Genomic DNA, 25,089 nt, shown 5'->3' on the forward strand with positions numbered 1-25,089 from the left:
GAGTGCAGTGGAGCCATTTCACTCACTGCAACCTCCGCCTCCTGGGTTCAAGCTATTCTGCCTCAGCGTCCTGAGAAGCTGCGATTACAGGCGCCCACCACCACGCCCAACTAATTTTTGCATTTTTAGTAGAGACAGGGTTTCACCATGTTGGCCAGGTTGGTCTCGAACTCCTGACCTCAAGTGATCCGCCTGCCTAGACCTCCCAAAGTCCTCGGATTACAGGCGTGAGCCACCGCACCAGGCGGACCTGTTAAGTTTTAATCAAGTACTCTGAACTATGCAACAAACACTAGGAAGTAATAGAAAAAAAATTAATCTAAAAACCCTCTGGAGAGTCAAAGAATTGCAGATTTAAAATAGCATGAATACTTGGATTCACGGTATTGAAAAAGGACCTCGCATTTACCCAGGCGCGCGGGTCCAAGCAGCCACCTATATAGGTGACAAAACACTCAGGAAGCTGTCATGCGGGGCCAGGAAAGAGCCCCCACCCAGAGTCACGGACTCCCTCGTCCGAAGGTCCGCGCAGCACCCTCTGTGAGTCTAGGGAAGCAGTCTCGCTGCGAGGGAGGGCGGGGAGGGCGGCGGAGTCTCCCACTCGCGGAGACCCGGACCCCGCCCCACGAGTGGGCCCTCGCAGGGCCCCCTCTGCCGCACGCGGGGACCAGCCACGCTGCGGGGGACCGGGCAGAAGCCAGCGCCTGGGTCCATGCAGTCCCCTCCGCGGCAGACGCGGGGAGCCGGGGAGCAGTAGGGACCGGCTCCCACCCGCAGGGCGACCGGGACCCCCCGCGGGCCGACGAGGTACCGCAGCAGGCGCTAAGCCCCCGGTGCCGCCCAAGGCCGAGACAAAGCCCTGGCGCAAGGACCCCGGATCCCAACGTCAGACCCTGCGGAGCCCAGCTCGGAGCCGCCACGCGCGGGGCAGAGACCCCCGCCCGGTCCGGAGGCCCCATCGCCCGTCGCGCCGTCTCACCTCAGGCAGCCGCCTCGCAGCGCTCGCTCCTCGCCGCCGCGCCTGGGCCGGCTGGAGCGCAGCTGAGCAGCCGACAGAGCCGCGGCAGCCTCAACAATGGAGCCCCGGGGAGGGGCCTCTGCCGCCGCTTCAGCCCGTGTTCCCCGCTCAGGATCCGGCTCAGATCAAAGAGCTGCAGCTGGCGCGGAGCCGCGGCCGGGAAACACACCGCGCAGGTGCACACGGCCCGGCCCGCCGCCCGCAGCCCCGCCCCCAGCGGAGCCGGGCGCCCAGGGCCCGCCCCCCGGCCAATGGGAAGCGAGCTGCGCGGAGAGGGCGGGGCCTGGGGGAACACAGGCAGGTTGGGCGGGGCGGCGCTGGGACTGGGCGTGCGGGGTCCCGCGGGAGGACTGGACCCAAGAGCTGGCCGCATCCTGGCCTCCTAGAAGACCCAGCTCAACGTCCACCTGGAGTCTGCTCTACAGGACGCGCTCATCTCAAGCCCAGAACTCAGGCTTTTAGGGCAGAGAGCGAGAGACAGGCTTGCTTTACAAAAAGGGAAACTGAGGTCCAAGGAATAGGATTGCCTGCTGCCCGAAGTCACGTAGTCGCATTCACTCGTTCACCTTGTCATTCAGCAAACATTTGGAAGCACGTATGGTGGGCGTTAGGAGTGAAGTAGGGCCGGGCGCGGTGGCTGGCACTTGTAATCCCAGCACTTTGTGGGGCCGAGGCAGGTGGATTACTTGAGGCCAGGAGTTCGAAACCAGCCTGGCCAACAAGATGAAACCCCATCTCTGCTAAAAATACGAAAACTTAGCCGATCGTGGTGGCGCGTACCTGTGGTTCCAGCTACTGGGAAGGCTGAGGCAGGAGAATCATTTGAACCCGGGAGGTGGAGGTTGCAGTGAGCTGAGATGGTGCCACTGCATGCGCTCCAGCCTGGGCGACAGAATGAGACTCTGTCTCCAAAAAAAAAAAAAAAAAAAAAAAAAAAAATTAATGGATGGGAAGTAGAAGCGAACTTAGGCCTTCCCTGAAGGAGCTCGGCCAAGGAGTACCTGAAATGTCTCTGCATCGCTTTAAGGACTGATAAAGGAACCAGGAGCGAGCACTAATCACTTCCCTTTCCAGCCTCAGAGCTTTCATGTGTTTGCTGTTCCCCGCCTGAAATGCCAAGTACCAATGGTGTTTATTTATTTATAGAAATGGGGTCTCCCTATGTTGCCCAGGCTGGTCTCAAACTCCTGGCCTCAAGCCATCCTCTCCTCTCAGCCTCCTAAAGTGTTGGGATTACAGGTATGAACCACTGTCCCCAGCCCTGATCGTCTTTCAAACGTCTTTCCTCATCTTATTTGAGCTTCCTGCTTCATGTCACCCCACACCCTTGGTTTCCCTGTACTTCCATAGCTGCTGTTCGGTGGGTCCCGGGGACCCACCCCCTTCTCCGCCCAACTTGTATATGTCTGGACTCAGGCCAAATGACCTTCCATTTGCAGTGGGCATTGCCACAGGTAATCTCATGACCTTCCGGGCTTCACAAACCATCCACATGCTCTGCTGCCTGCCAGAGACATCCATCCCAGTCAGATGCCCAGCCCTGACCTTTCCCAAAGCCCCCGCTGGACACAGGGAAGCATCTCAAATTTTCTGCGGGCCAAAACAGAGTGCTTTATTAGTGTCCTAACCTGCTCATCCACATTCTTGTGATTCTCTGTAAACAGCCCCTCCATCCACCCAGCTGCTCAGGTGAAAATCTCAAATCCTCCTCCAGTACTTCCTCCCCGAACCTCTCATGCAGGCCTCTGCCTTCCTAGGACGCTGAGCACCCCTCACTCCCAGCACCAGCTGGTGTGCTGTCTGAGTGGCTCCCACCCACTTGGCATGAAGTGTGACTTCTCGCCCGGTGTGGTAGCTTACGCCTGTAGTCACAGCACTTTGGGAGGCTGAGGCGGGCAGATCGCTTGAGGCCAGGAGACTGGGACCAGCCGGGCCAATATGGTGAAACTAAAATACAACAATTAGTCAGGCATGGTAATGCGTGCGTATCATCCCAGCTACCCTACCCAGGAGGCTGAGGCAGGAAAATTGCTCGAACCTGGGAGGTAGAGGTTGCAGTGAGCCAAGGTCACACCACTGCACTCCAGGCTGGGCAACAGAGTGAGAATCTGTCGCAAATTAAAAAAAAAAAAAGAAAAAGAAGAAGAAAAAGAAAGAGAAAAAGTGTGACCTCTCTAAAGCAAGGCAGTGTCCCATTCTGATTCACTTCCATGTGTAAAACAGGACCTGCGCCCTGAAGGCACTCACTCAGGGAGGCTGCTGGGATGGGTGGATGCACAGTTCAGGTCTTCATGGTGGCTGGAGCTGACCCCATCCCCATCGCTCTTCCCACACACACCTGCACACTCATCACTCCCACGCTCGCACCCACCACTGAAAGCCTGGCCCCTAATCTGATTTGCCTAACAAGGTCCCCAGAGGAACAACACATGCTTCCCTACCTCTCCCCTGCTAGGGCCCCACTGTGTTCTGGGATGTACTCAGGGATCAGGAGAACAAAACCTCAGGGAGTGAAAGGACATTCCAGGGTGCAGGCCTCTGCATCCCCCTCCATGCCCTCACCCCTGCCTGACACACCCTCACCCCTGTACCTGGCCAGCTCCTACCAACCCTTAAAGTCTCACCAAGTTCAGTGGTGACAGCCACACCCTAAAGTGACTGACCCCCCAATGACCTATGCCGTTGCATAGTCTTCCTGACCTTGGGTACGAGCAAAACCGGTGACTGGCTTTTAACCCATAGAGCCTGGCAAAAGCAATGGGATGTCACTGTCACAGTGCATCACCTTCGCACACTAGAGAGAAAGGTTCCGCCTGCAGGCGCTACAGGAGGGAGATGCTGTGCTGAGAAAGGACCTTTGGTGGGGCCCCATAGGCAAGGAAGCAAAAAGCTGGGACATTGCCAAGCGGGTCCGAGGAAATGAATTCTGTCAATAACCTCGGCGGACCTGGAAATGGATTCTGCCCTGGTGGAGCCTCAGATGAGGATGCAGCCCAGCTGCTTAGCGTGAGATCCCAAGCACAGGTCCCGCTAAAATGTGCTCAACTCCTAGCTTGCCAAAATTGGCTTAAAGGTGTGTGTTGTTTTAAGCTTCTAAGTTTTTAGTTATTTCCTATGAAAGTGTTAAAATATGAGAGAATAACTTAAGTCCCCTCCCCATCACACACATTCTTCTTTCTGGCATTCATCACAATTATACTTACTGATTTAAAATCTCCCTCTTGACTGGGTGCAGTGGCTCAGGAGTTCCAGACCAGCCTGGACAACATGGTGAATCCCCATCTCTACTAAAAATACAAAAATTAGCTAGATGTGGTCGTACAATCCTGTAATCCCAGCTACTCGGAAGGCTGAGGCAGGAGAATTGCTTGAATCCAGGAGGCAGAGGTTGCAGTGAGCCGAGATTACACCATTGCCCTCCAGACTGAGTGACAAGAACAAAATTCTGCCTCAAAAACAAAAACAAACAAACAAAAAAACTGTCTCTTGCCACTAGCATGAAGGTCCCATGAGAAGAAAAATGGAAACTCTTGCTCATAACAGTGCCCCAAATGCCCAGCACGGTGTAGCTCTAGGGCAGTTAGTCGATGGTGGACGCTGCTGGTTGGAGGGCCCAGCTGGCCCTCCCAACTGCCTTCTCCCTGGTCACATTCCATTATAGAGAACAGAATAGTTTCTTACCTTTCCAGAGTCCCTCTTAGTGGGGATTGGCCAAGTGACATTGTCCTGCCCCGGGAGACATAAGTGGAAGTTGGCTGAAAGGTTTCTAGCTTTGGTGTGCTGGGACGATTTGAACGAGGACATGACAGCTGACCGTCCATGGTTCGGGAATTCTGCAAGTTGGTTGTTCAACACATTCAGTACTTCAAAATATTAAATAATATAAAGTCGCAAATTAAAAAATGCATTAGACTAGATGCAGTGGCCCACGTCTAACACATTGGAAGCCTGATGCAGGGAGATCACTTGAGCCCAGGAATTCAAGACCAGCTTAGGCAAAAAAGGAAGACCCTGTCTCTACAAAAAATTTTAAAATTAGCTAGGCATGGTGGTGTGTGGATGCAATCCTAGCCACTCAGGAGGCTGAGGTGGGAGGATCGCTTGAGCCATCTGTTCAAGGCTCCAATGAGCTATGATAGTGCCACTACACTCCAGCCTGGGTGACAGAGCCAGACCCTGTCTCAGAAATAAATATATTTCATATATTAATAAATTTATAATAAATGTATGTATATACACATTTATGTATTATAATTATAAATTTAGATATAAATATATATTTATTGTTTTATTTATTTATTTATTTTGAGATGGAGTTTAGCCCTTGTCACCCTGGCTGGAGTGCAATGACACAATCTGGGCTCACCGCAACCTCCACCTCCTGGGTTCAAGTGATTTTCCTGCTTCATTCTCCTGAGTAGCTGGGATTACAGGCACGCACCACCACGCCTGGCTAATTTTTGTATCTTTAGTAGAGATGGGATTTCTCCATGTTGGTCAGTCTAGTCTCGAACTCCTGACCTCAGGTGATCTGCCCACCTCAGCCTCCCAAATTGCTGGGATTACAGGTGTAAGCCACTGTGCACAGCCTATATGATATATTTATATATTATAATTATGTATATTAATTTTATATAATTATATACAAATATAAATGTGAAAACTTTCCTTGCCTTCTCTTGTTTCTACCTACAGTCAGTCCCATGACTTCAAATACTATCTACATGTAATAATTTTAAATGTATATTTTATATATATTTATATTTTTGTTGTTGTTGTTGTTGTTGAGACGGAGTCTCACCCTGTCGCCAGGCTGGAGTGCAATGGCACAGTCTCAGCTCACTGCAACCTCTGACTCCCAGGTTCAAGCGATTCTCCTGCTTCAGCCTCCCAAGTAGCTGGGCTTATAAGCGCCCACCACCACGTCCAGCTAATTTTTGTATTTTTAGTAGAGACATGGTTTTGCCATGTTGGTTAGGTTGTTTCGAACTCCTGATCTTAACTGATCGCCCACCTCAACCACCTAAAGCGCTGGGAATACAGGCGTGAGCCACCATGGCCAAAATATTTTTCTGTTTTCAAACATTTTACACGAAAGGAAAGCAGAGAATAAATCCTCTGACACTCTACTGTAAAAAAAATCTTTGTGCCTCTCTTCATCTTTCCTAAGTGTACATATTACCCAAATGTCTTTAGGTTGAGGTCCCCCCGTGAAAACTTTACAGGGTGTTGTGTCCTCAGCCACCCTCCTGTCTTTTCCTAGTCCTGGCATTTTAGAACTGTCTGGGGATGACCCAGGATACGCATTGTGGCCATGTCTATTAGAGGGTCTAGTGAGTATCAGCCCCGGGATCATCTCATCCCCAAGGACAGCCTGAGGTAGGGGGTAGAGCCTCTCAGGAGAGCAGCTGGATGCTCTTGGCCTTAGAGGAATCTCCTGGTATAGTTTCATCTAAAATGGTGACCCCTTAGGGTTATTAAAATTTTAGGACATTAAAATGAATGGACAATACAACGTAATGTCCTTAAAGCTAGGTCATTAAAACTGTTCCTCCAGCCGGAGCTTTTATTCCTCGGAGACACATTGACGATCTGCAAATGGGATGCTGATATTGAGAGGAAAAGGCAGAAATGATTTCTGCTGTCTAGATTGTCTCAGACTTTCGAAGAGAGAAAAATTATCCCAAAGGACAAGGAAAACCCACCCCAGAGAGGATGTGCAAGAACCTGAATATGAAGATGCTTTTAAGGCACACAGGAGGACAAAGAGCAGTGCCAGTGCCTCCTAGGTGGTGACTGAGTGCTTTACTGAACAGGATGGGTGTCCCGAGGGATAGAATGGAATGCCGTGACACTTAGAAAGGTCTGTGTTGGGGTCAGCACTGCCTCTCCCTGAGTTTGTTATCTTGAAAAGGCTTGTCCGCTTATTTGAGTTTCAGTTTTTCATTGACTGTAAGATACATTTTGTCAGTACAGCTTGAAAGATAAAAATACTATTTCCAAAGAGGCAAGCTAAAATGATGCATTTTATTTGCTAAAAATTCATATTTATTTCTTCCTCAGAGTGAGTGTAGTAGGTTTTAAAAGTCTGTTCTTTTTAAGGGTAATTTCAAATGGAATTGTAGGACTTAGCTTTGTCAATGCTACTGGTGAAATAAAAGTGTGATAGATAAATTGATGAGTTACAAAGATTCACCAAAATGTCAGTTCCCCTCTTGTAGCATGGTGAAGAATTTATGACAGTGGGCACATCTGCATCCTCTTATCTGTATATCTGGGTTTTTGTTTGTTTGTTTGTTTGTTTTTGTTTGTTTGTTTGTTTGGAGACACTGTCTTGCTCTGAGCCCGGCTGGAGTGCAGTGGCGCCATCTCTGCTTACTGCAACCTCTGCCTCCCAGGTTCAAGTGATTCTCCTGTGTCAGCCTCAGAGTTACTGGGATTATAGGCCCACCACCACACCCAGCTAATTTTTGTATTTTTAGTAAACACGGGGTTTTAGGCCTGGAACCGTGGCTCATTCCTGTAATCCCAGCACTTTGGGAGGCCAAGGTGGGTGGATCACAAGGTCAGGAGTTCCAGAGCTGCCTGGCCAACACGGTGAAAAACTGTCTCTACCACAAATACAAAAAAATTAGCTGAGCCTGGTGGCAGGCACCTGTAATCCCAGCTACTCGGGAGGCTGAGGCAAGAGAATTGCTTGAACCAGGGAGGTGAAGTTTGCAGTGAGCCAAGATCTTGCCACTGCACCCCAGCCCAAACGACAATGGAAGACTTCATCTCAAAAAACAAACAACAGCAAAAAGGCGGGGTTTTGCCATGTTGGCCAGGCTGGTCTCAACCTCCGGACCTCAGGTGATCACCCGTCTCAGCCTCCCAAGGTGCTGGGATTACAGGCCTGAGCCACCACGCCTGGCCCACTCTATTTTCTTTTTAGTCCCTAAATTTTAACATGTTTGAGTTTGTCTGTTCCTTTATCACTGTTTTCTTACACAAAAGAAATTCTGCCTAATCCTTCGTAAAAAAAAAATCTTCCTGTGACTTCTGAAAGTGTTCTGGTTTTGTCTTTCATATTTGAATATATAATAAGTTGATTACGGTTCATGGAATAGAGAAGAATGCAATGCATTTTCCCAAGTAGATGCCAGCCTGGTTTGCCTCATATTTTAAAGTGCATGTGATTTCTTTTTCTATTCTACAGCGCCTAGTCTATCATTCATCAACTTTCCATATAAATGCTGGGTCATTAAGACTTTTCTTCCCCTTGGTCTGCTTGCTCATCTCTCTGCTAATACTGTGCTGTCCTGAGTATTTTCGTTTGAAAATCTTAGAAGTATGTTAGACAAGCTATCACTCTTTTTTTAAGTGACAAAAAAGCATTAGATATTTGTCATTTTTACTACGTATGAAAAAGTAGTTTTTCTTGCCTAAAACAACCTGATTTGGGAATTTATGTGATTTCATAGGAATAGCATCTGGAAGTGGTGACATTAATGTCATTTTAAAAACCATGTGTCATATTTCCTCTTATTCCTTTCTGCCTTGACATTGTGCAATAGAAATTTTAAAAATTGTTGTATTAATGTTGTTAAATATCAATTATTGGTTTTATTTGCTACTCAATTAAATTTAATAAGCCTACTCTGTCTTGGTGTAATCACATGGAATGGGCTCAACTTCCCAGTTAACAAGTGACAGCACATGTAAAATATTGTCTACCAGGGAAACTCATTGAACACTTAGTGTTCAGACTGTGTTTTGGTGTCTGGTTCCCTAAGCACCACTGCAGTGACACAAAATAATAGACCTTCAGCAGAAAAAGTTTTGGCAAATATATTGCATAAGCCATTTAGATGCAGTGGGTCATTCTTATTACTTGGGTTGGTGGAATCCCTTTCAAAATGTAAGTTACTAATACAAAGATGGAACTTTGCGAGCAGGTGTTTTTAAGAATCAGTAGTCTCAGGACTGATAATATTAACTCCCTTATGCACATCAGGTAGGACTTTATTATGACAGATACTAGAAATGTACAAAGTGAAGTTAAAAGGTAACTCCTAGCAGCACATCTTACTCCCTGGATTCTCTAATGAGATGGGTGTTTCTACTTTGCTGTTACCTTTTTGAATAGTTCAATTCCAGCATTAATACTGCTGTGTGGGAGGGAGTATGTGTGAACAGAGTAAGAGTTGTGACAATCACGTCATAGAAGAAATGCTTGAAAATTTTAGAATCATGTAAAGAGCTTATGGATTGAGTATAAATTCCCAGTGCTGTCAGTCTCACCCGTCCTTCTATCCACATGTGTGGAATGTTCTAGGACTCCATGGCTTTTGAGGATGTGGCTGTAAACTTTACCCAGGAGGAATGGGCTTTCTTAAATTCTTCTCAGAAGAATCTCTAGAGAGAAGTGATGCAGGAAACCTGCAGGAACCTGGCTTCTGTAGGTAAGAATGACAACACATTTCACTTAATTACAGAAGTATTTCCCTATCATCAGTGCTATTTGTGATTTGGAATGTGGCAAGGGAATGATTTGGTGAAGAAATCAGGCATGGGCACTGTGTACAATGAACATAAATCTAGTAACGTTTCTATAGTTTTTAATAATTCATGATAATTTTGTGGGTCTGCATTTTAGGAAACTAATGGAAAGACCAGAATATTGAAGATCACTTTGAAAAACCTGGGAAAGATATAAGATAACTTGCACTGAGAAGAGGAAATAAAGTCCTTTGAAGGAATCTTAGCAAGTCATATGAACTTAAAAACAAGTAATCAAAACAAATAAGAGTCACTTGAAATTTATTTTGTTTTAGAAAAATTTCACCCAAATGTAACGTACTTCAGTGTAGCAGTCAGTGTTTGGAAAACAGTTTACTTGAAAATAGCACTACAAAATTGTGTATATGAATGTTACTAATTTGGTCATAGTCGTGTAGGTGGTAGCTGTGTTTTCAGTGGTAACCCATTTACTTTCAAATAATTCAATCATGGCCAAAAAAAATAATAATAATGCATTTTCCTTGGTATTGGTAGCAGTGTAAGTCCAAGACCTATTAATAAGTAGAAAGTTATTAAACCAACCAATAATAATGTGCTTGTCATTTTTTTTTACAGAAATCATGTGTTACAGAGACCGTGTGAAAGCAAAAAAGGTAGACAGTATGGACAAGTTGTCAGCCAAATTCCAAATCTTGATCTGAATGAGAACGTTTCTACTGGATTAAAACAACGTGAATGCAGTGTTTGTGGAAAAGTCTTTATATATCATTCCCTCCTTAATAGGCACATCCTAGCTCACTCAGGATACAAACCATATGGAGAGAAGCAATATAAATGTGAACAATGTGGGAAATTCTTCGTTTCTGTTCCAGGTGTTAGAAGACACATGATAATGCACAGTGGAAATCCAGTTATAAATGTACGATATGTGGGAAAGCGTTTTATTTTCTCAATTCATTTGAAAGACATCAGAGAACTCACACAGGAGAAGCGTTCACTGTTTCCGGTTGTTGTGTAATACATGAACGAACTCACACTGGAGAGAAATCCTAGGAATGTAAGGAATGTGGGAAAACATTCAGATTTTCTTGTTATTTTAAGACGCGTGAAAGGACTCACACTGGAGAAAGACCCTATAAATGTACCAAATGTGATAAAGCCTTTGGCTGTTCCACTTCCCTTCGTTGTCATGGAAGCATTCATACTGGAGAGAAACCCTATGAATGTAAACATTTTGGCAAAGTCTTTAGTCCTTTGAGTTCCCTTTGTAACCATACTGGAGAGAAACCCTATGAATGTAAACAATGTGACCAAGCCTTCAGTCGTCTCAGTTCCCTTCACCTCCACGAAAGAATTCATACTGGAGAAAAACCCTATGAATGTAAGAGATGCGGTAAAGGCTACACTCGTTCCAGTCACCTTACTCACCATGAAAGAAGTCATGATATAGAGGCTGGGTGTAGTGACTCAGCCTATAATCCCAGCACTTTGGGAGGCAAAAGTGTGTGTATTGCTTGAGCCCAGGAGTTCATAACTAGCCCGGATTAAAACAATGTGAAACAACCTGGGCAACATGGTGAAACCCTGTCTCTAGAAAAATAAAATAATGCCGGGCACGTTGGCTCACGCCAGCTACTCGGGAGGCTGAGGCAGGAGAAGGGTGTGAACCTGGGAGGCGGAGCTTGCAGTGAGCTGAGATAGCCCCACTGCATGCCAGCCTGGGCGACAGAGCGAGACTCCATCTCAAAAAAAAAAAAAAAAAGAAAATAATTAGCTGGGCATGGTGGCACATTTCAGTTGTCTTAGTTCTTTTTCAAGGACATAAAAAGCCACGGGGGGTTGGAGGAAAGCCCTGTGCATGCGGATCACAAAGTTAGGAGATCGAGACCATCCTGGCCAACATGGTGAAACTTCGTCTCTACTAAAAATACAAAAATTAGCTGGGTGTGGTAGCATATGGTTGTAATCCTAGCTACTCAGGAGACTGAGGCAGGAGAATCGCTTGAACCCAGGACGTGGAAGTTGCAGTGAGCCGAGATTGTGCCACTACACTCCAGCCTGGTGACAGAGTGAGACTCCCTCTCAAAATTAAAGAAAATAAACAAACAAATAAATAAAGCCCCTTGAATGTAAGAAATGTGGTAAAACATTTACTCTTTCCCATTCCCTCATAAACATGAAAAGGCTCACACTGCATAGAAACCATAAGAATGTTAGGAAATGTGGTCAAGCCTTCAGATTTTCCTGTTTTTGAAGATTTGGGAGGACTGAGAGTGGAGAAAAGCCTTTTGAATCTAAATTTGTAGTAAGGCCTTCAGTTGTGTTAGTTCCATTTGAAGACATCAGCTCATTCCTGAGAAAAACCCTATGAATGTCCAGAATGTGGGAATGTTTCATTTCTCTCATACCCACTCAAGGACATATGAAAATGCACACTGTAGCTCCCTGGACCTTGTAAATACAAGAACGTACACAGGATTAAAACTCTAATAGTTTAGAAACTGCAAGAATATTTTCAGTTTTAACATTTATTTGAAAAGTCATGTTAAAATTCCCACAGGAAAGAAGTTCTGTAAGTGAAGCTTTTCTAATTTGAAAAGCCTGATGCAAATTAATTATGGTGCAGTGCTTGAAAAAAATGTATGAAATGTTACACAAGTTACAAGTATATTGTTTTTATCAGTGGCTCATTCTTAAAGAGTCTTGAGTATGCATTTCACCTTGTTTTGCAGGGAAACCTTGAGGTGAGAGTTCTGTAAATGCTCTTTAAGCAGTAGTACTTGAGTTTCATAGATAATGATACTAAGTTTGTTGGTAGAATTTTTGTCTATTCATTTGATAATGTGCTGGATTCATGGTTGAATTTTAATGTTTTTCTAAAATGTAGGTAAGTTTAATTTTTTTCATTTCATTATTATTATTATTTTTTTTTTTTGAGATGGAATCTCACTCTGTTGCCCAGGCTGGAGTGCAGTGGTGCAATCTCGGCTCACTGCAACCTCCGCCTCCTGAGTTTAAGTGATTCTCCTGCCTGAGCCTCCCGTGTAGCTGGGACTACAGGTGCCCACCACTACGTCCAGCTAATTCTTTGTATTTTTAGTAGAGACAGGTTTTGCCATGTTGGCTAGGCTGGTCTTGAACTCCTGGCCTCATGATTTGCCCACCTCAGCCTCCCAACGTGCTGGGATTACAGACATGAGCCACTACACGCGGTCAGTAAGTTTCATTTGTATGTATTGTCCTGTGATTAACTGACCAGTGAATAATGATTGTGAATTGTTGGGATTGTCTTATTAGCCTCATTTGGCAAATTTTGATTATCCCTTGTTCATTATACACATTCCACCTTTCTTTATTAAAGGAAAAACTACTCTTGATATAAAGATGTTTATTTTTTGCTAATAATGAGTTGGTATTAATTCCTAAGTATATAAATTTTACCATAGAGTATCATCTCGTGAGTTCCTTGCATTTGTTGCCTTTATTCTTTATTATTTCTGTCTATTATTTGGATCATTCACTTTGAATGAAAGAGAGAGGACTGTGATAGGACAATATGTTGTAACTAATCTGAGGGAGGAAGCATTCAATCTCTCAGTCACGTATGATAGCGTTGGGCTTTTCATCGATGCCTTTCTTATTGTAGTAGATAGTATTGCACCATTATGATATGATAGTTTATATATTGTATTTTAGAGTATTACAGTCTTACCACTCAGTGTCACATGATTCAGTTCCCTACCAGCCAATAGACAAACCAATCACATACTCCTGTAGGAATAAAGGAACATCCTGGGCCGGGTGCAGTGGATCACGCCTGTAATCCCAGCACTTAGGGTGGCCGAGGCCGGTGAATCATGAGGTCGGGAGATCGAGACCATCCTGGCTAACACGGTGAAACCCCATCTCTACTAAAAATACAAAAAATTAGCCACGTGTGGTGGTGGGTGCCAGTAGTCCCAGCTTCTAGAGAGGCTGAGGCAGGAGAATGGTGTGAACCCGGGAGATGGAGCCTGCAGTGAGCCAAAATCACACCACTGCACTCCAGGAAGGGTGACAGAGCGAGATTCTGTCTCAAAAAAAAAAAAAAAAAAAAGGAACATCCTCACCTTTTTAATGCTATACCACTCTCTGCTCCTAAATTAATCCCTGTTTGGGCCTGTGGGAGCTTACACCATCCTCCTATATGTAATTAATAACTGATGTCTGGCTTATCTGTTTAGTAATAGATGTTTTGTGTTTCACGGTGCCAGTAAACGTAGGGTGCTCATTCCTTCCTCACCAGTGGGGTGCATGAGACGCTATTGAAACAATTGGCAACACAAATGGAATGGACCAACCCTCATGAAGGACACCTGCTCAACTTGACCTACCTGCTGTCGGCTGACGGTTCCGTAACACATTAGCAGCCGCCTGAGTCAGAACCGTGAGCTGACGATGGGCCTTCCCTTTGGTCTACACAACGTTTTGTGGTCTTCAGGTGTTGTCATCTTCTCCCACACTAAACTGCTCTCATCTCCTAGACATGAATATTTACTTGCACCCCCGCATGACATTTGGCCTGTGCTTAGCAGGCAGTTTTGAGGCCCTGGCTTATTAATGCACAAAAGGGCAGCACATAAGCCGACACTTAAGTCCTAATTAGCAAGGATCAGGCTGTATCTCTGTAGTCCCTGCATCTACTCTGGTCACCATCTCTGTATGCTCAGGGCAGCCATGTGAACATTATTAATTATTGTACACTCCAAGACAATAGTTATTATGTAGGCAGAAGTAGTGGCCTTGTCTGTTTCTTGTGCTGCTGCTCCCCTTGCTGCTGTCCCCTACACCCTCCTGATGAGGTGTACATTTGTGATGCCTCATGGTTCAGTGACGGATGAGTAAAGAAAATGGGAAGAAAGAGTTTGATATTAGCCACTATCAAAGCAGATGAAGAAGAGTCTCAGCTGCTCTCATTGAAAAACTCCTAGCGAGTGTGTGGGCTTTTCTTATCACTGCTGCTTCTCAGCATGTCAAAAGTCGAATCTTCGGACTGCAAGTCTTGCCGGCCTTAGACATAATGCCCTTACTGCATGTGGAGCTAACCCCAGGAAGATGGAGTGACAGTCTCTGGAGGATTAGGTGGTCTCCTCCAATGTGGCTTGATGGGCTCCTGAACTCTTTCCTGTAACCATGCAGAGAGTCTACACTGCCAGCGATCCTGTGCCTCAACTCTGTAGATGTAGAAACTCAAAATATTCAAAATATTCTGAAACAGTTTCCATTGAAAGGAAAGAGAAAGGCAGTTAGGTGCCATGCTCTGTTCAAGAGAACTAGTAGATGGCTCACAAGAACACTCTGTCGCTACTGTCTGTGCTTCTGTCACAACAAATATCCTGATCCTTCAATTTTAAGGGTGCAGGGCCATTTTCCTCCCTTTCTTACTGGTAGTTCTCAAGATAACTGTATGATATGCTGGGAAGACAATATCCTGATAATCAGGTGACATTGGTCAGAACAGCCCAGGCTCTGTTATAATCCCTGCTCGAAACAGAATGGCCTTTAACGCTTGTGTCTAGCAAACCACATCGTGGGCTGCTTTCTGGGGTCCCTCAGTTGTAGTGCAAGTGTAGTGTTTACATCAAAACTCCATCCATCTGCTCTGGGTAGCCTTCCTGATCTTGGGGTAGCGGTTCATATTGAATCCTAGACTTCTGTTGTCTTTTGTTTGCTATTTGTAAGTAATAAATTCACTTCATGGAATTTATGTATGAATGTGTTTGGTCTCATTGTACTCAGAAAAGTTGGTAGCCATTGCACAGTGAACCCACTTCATAATTGGTGAAAACACCTATGCCCCCCTTGTACCACAGCAAGGAGGTTCATTCAGCCAAACATCAACTTCATGTGTGTAAAACACTGTAGCACAATTATTACCATGTGGGAGGCCTTTAACAATGGTGATGCTGATTTGAAGAACTCTGAAGGAAGAAATTTACACAAATGGGTTGGGTACACGGGAGTCCCTCCTAACTTACAGCAACCCTTACTCCCCTCTGCCTAAAAAGAGTGGAGAGGCCAGGCACGGTGGCTCAGGCCTGTAATCCGAGCACTCTGGGAGGCTGAGGTGGGCAGATCACAATGTCAGGGGTTCAAGACCAGCCTGACCAACATGGGGAAGCCACATCTCTACTAAAACTACAAAAATTAGCCGGGCATGGTAGTGGGCACCTGTAATCCCAGCCACTTGGGAGGCTGATGCAGGAGAATTGCTTGAACCTGGGAGGCAAAGGTTGAAGTGAGTCAAGACCATGCCACTGCACTCCAGCCTGGGTGACAGGGCAAGACTCCGTCTCAGGGGGAAAAAAAAAAGTGGATAAGAACTGAAACAGGTTTAAAATTTCACCTAATTGGAAATGCAAAGTTTACAAAAATAATATTTAAAATAAAATGCTAAATGAGGGCTCATTGAATTTTATGCCTTCACAAAGTAGGTTGTGAATTACCTTCCACATCTGTTGAAAGCCACCAAAGTTCGGCAGCCTCCGTGTCTGAAATTCACATGTGGCTCAAATAAGAATTGTATCTAGGGATACCCCAAAGTTTAAATATGGTATCCCCTGCGATATTATGAGGAATTACTGTACATAAAACAAGTTGTCTTCCTTTAAATCTGAAAATAATATTATCTTGCCTACATTCTCCAAAACGCATCGCTCTGCAGTATCCTATAGTGGACATAGGTTTCCAGACCAATGAGCACTAAAAGTAAGTGTGTGCGACTCACCTATGTTCTTATCAAAATGGAAATCCCTGAATCCCACCAGTTAGAACAACATGACAGAATGTCACATCTTTGGAATATACAGGTTTTCTCTAAGGTTATTAGGTATTGATTTCATTTTTAAAATAGATATCATTGTATTTAGATTACCTATTTCTCCTATGTTTTCGTATTAATAGATTGTGTCTTTTAATTCATCCAGTTGGTCTAAGTTACCAAGTTTATGGTTTATGGAGATTGTAATATTCTTTATTATTTTATCATCCATGGGCTCTCTAATATAAAGGCCTCTTTTAATTCTTCTATTATTAGGTTGGTGCCAAAGTAATTGTGGTTTTGGACTGTGAATTTTAAATTTTTATAATTAGACTGCAACACATCTTTATTAATCAAAATAGAACCCATTACAATGGACTGGGCACAGTGGCTCACACTTGTAATCTCAGCACTTTGGGAGGCTGAGGTGGGTGAACCAGGAGGTCGGGAGTTTGAGACCAGCCTGACCTACATGGTGAGATCCCATCTCTACTAAAAATACAAAAAGTAGCCAAGTGTGGTATCATGTGCCTGTAATCCCAGCTACTCAAGAGGCTGAGGCAGGAGAATCTCTTGAACCCAGGAGGCAGAGGTTGCAGTGAGTCGAGATTGTACCTTTGCACTCTGGCCTGGGCGACAGAGTGAGACTCAGTCTTAAAAAACAAAAGGAAACCATTACATTGAACACATTTTTGCCAATGAGAAATAAACCTGTTTATTCCACGCTTTCAGGGTTCGATGAATTCTTGGAAAGCATTTTCTGCATTCTGCTGGTTGTGTAAGTGTTTTCTCTTCAAAAAGTTGTGAAGATGCTTAAGTGGTAGTTGGTTGGTGAGAGGTCAGATGAATATGGCAGATGAGACAAAACTTCATAGCCCAGTTTATTCAACTTTTAAAGCCCTGGTTGTAGGACATGTAGTCATGCATTGTGGAGAACTGGGCCCTTCATGATGACCAGTGCTGGTTCCCGGTGCTGCAGTTTTCCATGCGTCTCATCGATTAACTTGGCATACTTCTCAGATGTAATGATTTCACCAGGATTCAAAAACTGTCGTGGATCAGACGACCAGCAGCTTAGCACCAAACAGTGATCGTGACCTTTTTTTGGTACAAGTTTGACTTTGGGAAGTGGTTTGGAGCTTCTTCTCTGTCCAACCAGTGAGCTGGCTATTGTATGAAATCCACTTTTTGTGGCATGTCACAATCTGATCAAGAAATGGTTCAATGTTGTTTCATAGAATAAGAGATGACACTTCAAAAGGATGCTTTTTAAAATATTTGGTCAGCTCATGAGGTACCCACTTATCAAGATTTTTCAGCTTTCCAATTGGCTTCAAATGCTGGTTGACCATAGAATGGTCGACATTCAGTTCTTCACCAACTTCTCGTGTATCTGTAAGAGGATCGAATTCAGTGGTTGCTCTCAGTTGGTCGTTATCAACTTCTGGCCCAGAGCCTGGGGCTGAGGCTGCCATGACTACCCTGTTCTCTACCTTCTGTTGCACTTGGGCCCAGAGCCTGGGGCTGAGGCTACCATGACCACCCTGTTCTCTTCCTTCTGGGGTCCCCAGGAAGCTCCCAGGACTGAACGATCACCACAAAATACAGTGGCCAGGATGGGAGGGCTGGAGCTCAACTACCCCCCACAACTGCCACCACGACCAAGACCCCATGGAGGTTGGCCCTGAGCTGTGGGTCCCTGTGGGATGCAGGCTCCCACGGAAACTTCAGGGGATGAGCATGGGTCCTCCTGGCTGACAGAGCCTAGTGGGCACTGGGTATGTGGGGCCTGTGTAGGTAGGTTGGACAGCACTGGGCCTAGCCAGGGAGCCGGGCACTGGTGTGGCCAAAGTGGGCAAAAATATGTTGCCAGAACCAAAACTACAGTGCAACCAGCCCAGCTGGTAGGGAGAAGGAGGTCTACCTAGCAGGACCATCCACCCCTGTCCTGGCCCCAAGTCCAGACTGCCTGCCTGTACTGGACATTGCCTGGTCCAGGAGGCCTGGGCATGATGGTCAGGTCGTGAGTCCCTGGGTTCCAGGCCTTGGTGGTCCCTTGGGAGCTAAGCATCCTCTAGGCAGAAGGAGGGCCCGCGGTCCACTGTTTGCATTGGCCCCTGGGGGTATGACCCCACCCCAGCTTCTCAGTGCACACGGGGACGTGGCCAGGGCTCCTCACCTGCTCTGTGGCTCCAGCTCTGAACAGCTCACTGGATGACTCTGACAGCTTCCTTCCCAAAGCTTGGGTCCTCATCTGTGGGAATGGGGTGTCCAAGGCCCCCTGCAGGCAGGAACCCACCCCCAGCTCCTCTGGTGGGCCCTCCTGGGCTTTCTTACCTACTGGCTTGTGAGACCCGGTTGGCCAAACTTTGTGTCCTATTTTTATTTTGGCATTTTTCTTAGTGTGTGTTTTCTGTAACTACTGCTGTGTAGATCTTCTATTTGAGTTTTTGGTAGAGAATCTGGCCCACCGAGAGGCCCCCCACCCCAGAGAGCCTCCACTTCGTGCCCCCACCCCCCGGGCTGGTCCTGCCTGTGCTCCGCTTGGTGTGAATGTTAAGTGTGATGGATCCACACGGCTGCTTGACCCTGCATCTCCTTCCTTCTTGTTGCTGAGGCTGGTTCTGCTCTCTTTTTCTCCACCTGAACTGCGCTTGAAGCCAAGATGAAGAATGAGAAGTGGTTGCTACGAAGGACCCTCCTGCAGCGAATCTGCTGTGAGGAGGCTGCGCTGGCCCAGCCTGTCATTTCCTTCTCTAAGCTCATCCCAGAGGTTTTAAAGGGGCGGCCTGTCCCCGCCTACTCTTGTGGCTCATGAATCAAGAATGGATTTTACATTTCCAAATGGTTGAACAAATAAAAAAATAACACTTCATGACACTGAGAAGTTTCCATGTCCATAAGTAGAGTTTTATGGGGGTGCAGTCATGCCCATCTCTTCACAGGCCACCTGCAGAAGGTTGCTGTGGTGTAGCCATTGGCAGAGTTGCATCCTTGAGACAAAGATCAGTTGGCAAAGCTGAAAATACTGACTCCTGGCTCTTTAGGGAAACGGTTTCCAGTCCCTGGTTTAAGGGCTGCATGGCAGAACCCCAGGATCTTGGTCAGCTTGTTCCTCACTCAGGGCCTGCTGTGGCCTTCGCTAGTATGTCTGCAAAGTATGCATGCTATGGTGTCTCTCATGGGGACGTTGAGCTCTGTCGTGCTAGATTTCAGGGTATCTGCCTCATGGTCATCTGTCTCACCAACAGAGACCCTGTGGCCAGATTCAATCTAGCAGGAACAGTTGGTCTTTGGCAGCAGGGATATCTTCAAGCTGAGCTGCCACCCACCCTGAGGTGGTCCCAGGACACCCACTGTCTCGGTCAAGGTTGGGGCAGGGCTGGTGTCCTGAACCGCCCTGCGATGTGGATCGTAATAGCCAGGGGGGAGAGGGGGTTGCTATTACTCCCCATATCATGGGGAGTGCCTCACCCCCTGCGATGTGGATCGTAATAGCCAATTACTCCCCCCTGCAATGTGTGTCCATTATTAGCAGTCTCTTTTGTTCAGGATATTAGGAAGAATTTCACAGGTTGTGTGTAAACAGTCTGCAACAGGAGAACGAATACCATCCTCTGCACCTCCGGATATTAGCAACCATATCACACAATGGGTGTCCACTTTTTGGGAGATTTGGGATAATGTCCTCCTGTGTTTCCCTGAATATTCAAAGGAATATCACAGGGTGGCTGTACACCCACTACTCTCTTGGCAGGAACATCATACTTTACCTACTGGAAATTAGGAGCAATATCACAGACTGGGTGTCAAGCCACTGTCATACTGGAAGTAATATCATGCTCTCCCCCACAAGTTATGAGGAACAATATCACAGGGGTGTGTGTACCTTCTCCGGTACTGGGAGTAGTATCATCATCTCTTCCTTTAGATGACAGGAACAATATCACTGGGTGGGTGTACAACCCGTGTGTTTTTCGAAGCAATTTCATTCTCTTCTTCTAGGTTTTATGATTCATATCACAGGTGGGGTGTACATCCCTTGTTATATTGGATGGAATCTCATCCTCTTTCAACCTGTATCTTTAGAACAATATCACATGGGGGCTGTCCATCCCTTCAATATTGGTACTAATACCATCTTCTCCTTTCCTGGATATGAGAAACAATATCACAGGAGGATGTACGCTCCTTGCAATATTGGTAGTAATATCACCTCTCCCCTGTGGTTATTAAGGACAAAATCCCAGGGTGGCTGTACGGTTCCTACTTTATTGGGAGTAATATCATCCACTCACCCTCTGGATATCAGGAACCATATCAGAGAAGAGGTGTCCACCACCTTCGATATTGTCAGCCATATCATCTTCTTCCCGCCTGGATATTAGGAATGATACCCCGGGGTTGCGGGTGGTGTACACCCACTGCGATATCGAAAGTAAAATCAGCCTCTTTCCCGCTAGATATTAGGAACTATATCACAGGTGTGTGTGCACCTTCTGGGATATTGGTAGTACTCTCAGCCTCCACCTCGCTGCATATTAGGAACAATATACGGGAGGCAGGGTGGTTACACCCTCTGCAATATTGAGAGCAATATTCTTCTCTTTCCCCTGTACATTAGGAACCACATCACAGGTCTGTATGCCTTGTGCAATATTGGGATTAATGTTATCCTGTCCCTCACTGAATGTCAAAAACAATATCACAAAAGGGTGTACACCCCCTGCGATATGGCCAGTAACATCATCGTATCTACCTTTGGATACTAGGAACAACATCACAGAGGGTGTGTACACTCCCCTGCGATATTGGGCATAATGTTATCGTCTCTTCCCCTGGATATTAGGAACGACATCCCTGGTGGTGGGAGGTGGAGCACATTAAGAACAACATCACTGGGTGGGTGTACACCCCCTGCGATATTGGGTGTAGCATCATCCTCTCTTCCCTAGGATATTAAGAACAATAACACAGGAGGGGTGTACAGCCCCAGCCCCTGCATTATTGGAAGTAATAGCATCTTCTCCCCCTCTCGATATAAGGAACAAAATCCCAAGGTGGATGTACATCCCCTGGGATATTGGGCGTAATGTCATTGTCTCCCAACGTGGATATTGGGCATAGTGTCACAGGGGGGTGTACACATTCTTCGATATTGGGAGTAATATCATCCTCTCCCCTCAGGATCGTAGGCAAAATATTGAAGGGGTTTTACAACTCGTGCGATATGGGCAGCAATATCATCGTCTCCCCACCTAGATGTTAGGAACTATATTACAGGCGGTTGTACACTTCTTGCGATATTGGGAGTCATATCATCCTCTCCCACTCAGGATATAAGGAACAAGATGACCGAAGGGATGGACACCCACTGTGATAGTTTCAATAATGTCATCCTCTACCCCTTGGCTATTAGGAATAACATCATAGAGGGGTGTTCACTTTCTTCGATATTGGGAGTAATATCATTCTCTCTCAGCTGGATATCAGGAATAAGTCTATTAATTATTAATATTAATACATATAGTAAAAATTAATAGCAATCATCGATATTAATAATCACAATAAAGATAGTATAAATTAATACTGGTAAAAAATGTTAACAATTAGTATAACAATTAATCATAATATCATTATTAACAATAAAATAATGATATTAGCAATTAATGTTACTTAAATCAATACTAAGCAATGTTGGTAATAAAATAATAATTAATATTAAGAACTAATATTGTTAAATGACATTAATATTACTAATTATTTTCAAGCGTGCATAATCATATATTTAAAATGAGTATCCATAATTAATAATGGTATCCTATTAATTAATAGTGCCATTGATAATTATTGAAATCGACATAGATGTTTAGTAATTAATCATATTATTACTCCTAATACCGCAGGGGCTGTACACCTACCTGGGATGTTGTTCCTAATATCCAGGGATGGAGAGCATGATTTTAGTTTTAATATCGCAGTAGGTGTGCACTCACCCTGTGCCACTGATGCTAATATCTAGGTGGTAGAGTATGACATGACTCACAACATAGCAATGAATGGAAAGCCACCCGGTGATATTGCTCTTAATATTCACGGAAGAAGCATATGATATTACTCCCAACATCGCAGGGAGGGTACAGCTCTTCTGTGATATGTTTCCTAGTATCCAGAGGGGGAGAGGATGATAATAATTCCAGTATCACAGGCTGTGTTCACCCGCCCTGTGATATTGTTATTAATATCCTGGAAGGGAGAGGATGATATGACTCCCCATAGAGCAGGAGGCGTACACACAGCCTGGGATATTGTTTCTAATATCCATGGAGAGGAGAGGCTGATATTACTTCCAATATGGCAGGGGGTGTACATCCACCCTGTGATATTCTTCTTAATATTCCAAGGCCGAGAGATTGATATTACTCCCAGTATCGCAGACACTGTACACCCTCATGTGATACTCTTCCTGATATCTGGAAGGGGAGAAGATGGCATTCATCCCCATATCGCAGGAGGTGAACACCCACTCTGTGATATCTTTCCTAATATGCAGGGGGAGAGAGGATAATATTATTCCCAATATTGTAGAAGATGTACACATGTCCCTCCATGATATTGTCCTTAATAATCCAAGGCACAGAAGATGATGTTACTCCCAATATCACAGAAAGTGTACACCCCCCAGTGATGTCGTTCCCATGATCCAGGAGGGAAGAGGATGATATTACATTCAATATCACAGGGGGTGTACACGCCCCCGGAGATACTGTTCCTAATTTCCACCCAGGAGAAGATGATACTACTCCCAATATCACAGGGATTAAAAACATGGGGGTGTACAGTGTCTGCGATACTAGGAGTAATATCAACCTCTCGGCCTTGGAATATAAAGAAGAATATCACAGGGTGGATGTACACCCCCTGCCATGTTGGGAGTAATATCCTCTCCCTTCCAAGACATTAATAACAATGTCACAGGGCCGGTGAACACAGCCTGTGACACTGGAATTATTATCATCCTCTCCCCCTCTGGATATTAGGAATCATAACACAGAAGAGCTCTACCCTCCCTGTGATATTGGGATTAATATCATATGCACCTTCCGTGAATTTTAGAAACTATATCACTGGGTAGCTACCTATTAATTGCTATATTGGGAGTCATGTCATACTCTACTACACTGGATATTAGGATCTGTGTCACAGGATGAGTGTACACTTATTGTGATATTAAAACTAAAACCATGCTCTCCCTCCCTGGATATTAGGAACGACATCACAGGTAGCTGTACACACACTGCAGAATTAGGAATAATAATATAATTAATTATTACACATCAATGACTGATTTTAACAATTATCGATGACACTAATATTTAATAGGATACCATTATTAATTATGGATAATTATTTTAAATATATTTTTATGCATGCTTAAAATTAATTATTAATATTCATGTCATTTAGCAATGCTAGTCATAATATTAATCATTATTTTATAACCAACATCACTTAGTATTGACTTAAGTAACATTAATTGCTGATATGATTAATTACTAATAGTGATATTGCTATTATTAATACTAATCATTAACATTTTTAACCAGTATTAATTTTTATTATCTTTATTGTGACTATTATTATCGATGATTACTATTAATTTATATTATATTTAATAATAATAATAAACAACAGACTTGTTCCTGATATTAAGCTGGGGGAGGACGATGTCAGGTGGTGAAGCTTCGTGCAGGTTCCCCATGACAGGGGGAATAGCCACGGAATCCAAATGCTGGTCCTTACTTGGGAAGCCTAGAAGGCCACTGGGAGGATGGGAAGATTGGCACATGAGGGAAGGTGCAGAGGTGGAAAGGGCACAAGAGTTCCGTTTATTTACCACAAAACACAGAACAGGACTGGGCCAGAGACTGGATTCTTCCTGTCTCCTGGGGAAAACTGGGTGCATGGCCTGAACTTTTTCTCTTCTGTAGGCAACAAGACCCGCAGAGGAAGGCTCTCTTCCAGACCTTTTCTGGGAAACCTCCGGAGAAGCCGTTGCCAGATCGAAAAGAATCCATGGAATCTTGGATTTATCTGAGGGTGGGTGTCACCCTGGGCCCCTGGTCTTTGCTCTGCTAGGTCAATCTGGTTGATTTACTTTCAGGTTCCTGTGTGTGTGAGAGGATCAGGGAACACCTCTTCCCCGTCTTCTTGGGGTCAGGGACTCCACGATCCTTCCAGGTCCATTTTATTCCAGGTGAAGGCATCTGAAGATGCCATATTTCCTGTTGCTTTCTTTCTGTGCAATGATGGCAAGCATGCCAACAACATCTTCCTAGCGGCCTGAGGAAATTAGTTCCTCAGAGGCCCCAAACATGGAGGAGGCTAACCCCAGGAACATGCATGTTTTCAGAAAAGATGTCCTGGAAACTGTTGAGCCACCAACCTACCTTCAGAAGGGCATTAGTCTGTCCCACTTCACGGAAGGCTGTGTGGAGGAGCTTTGATCCAGTTAATGCCCAAGACACGGTCTTTAGAAAAATGGTATTCTTAGATCATAGCACGACAGTGCATTTTTCATGGGTCTTGTCCCGATCAGCACTCACGTTGAGGATCCGTTCCTACTTCCAAGGACCGCCTGTCCATACCGTATTAAGAATTTCCTGCTGTGTGCACCTTGTCTTCGGATGTGGTTGATTTCCATGTTGGCTCCATGCTGAGGAACTTCTAATATGTGTGGTCTCCTTTCTTTCAGGCTGCAAGCAGGCCA

The 25,089-nt window shown here is 45.1% G+C and overlaps 1 pseudogene; it reads left to right on the plus strand.

The window, feature by feature from the left end:
- Positions 1-343: 343 nt before the first annotated feature.
- Positions 344-11,163, plus strand: LOC139363818 (zinc finger protein 669-like; annotated as a pseudogene).
- Positions 11,164-25,089: the final 13,926 nt, after the last annotated feature.

This window comes from Macaca nemestrina, chromosome 6 (genome assembly GCF_043159975.1).
Source record: "Macaca nemestrina isolate mMacNem1 chromosome 6, mMacNem.hap1, whole genome shotgun sequence".
Taxonomy (NCBI): Eukaryota; Metazoa; Chordata; class Mammalia; order Primates; family Cercopithecidae; genus Macaca; species Macaca nemestrina.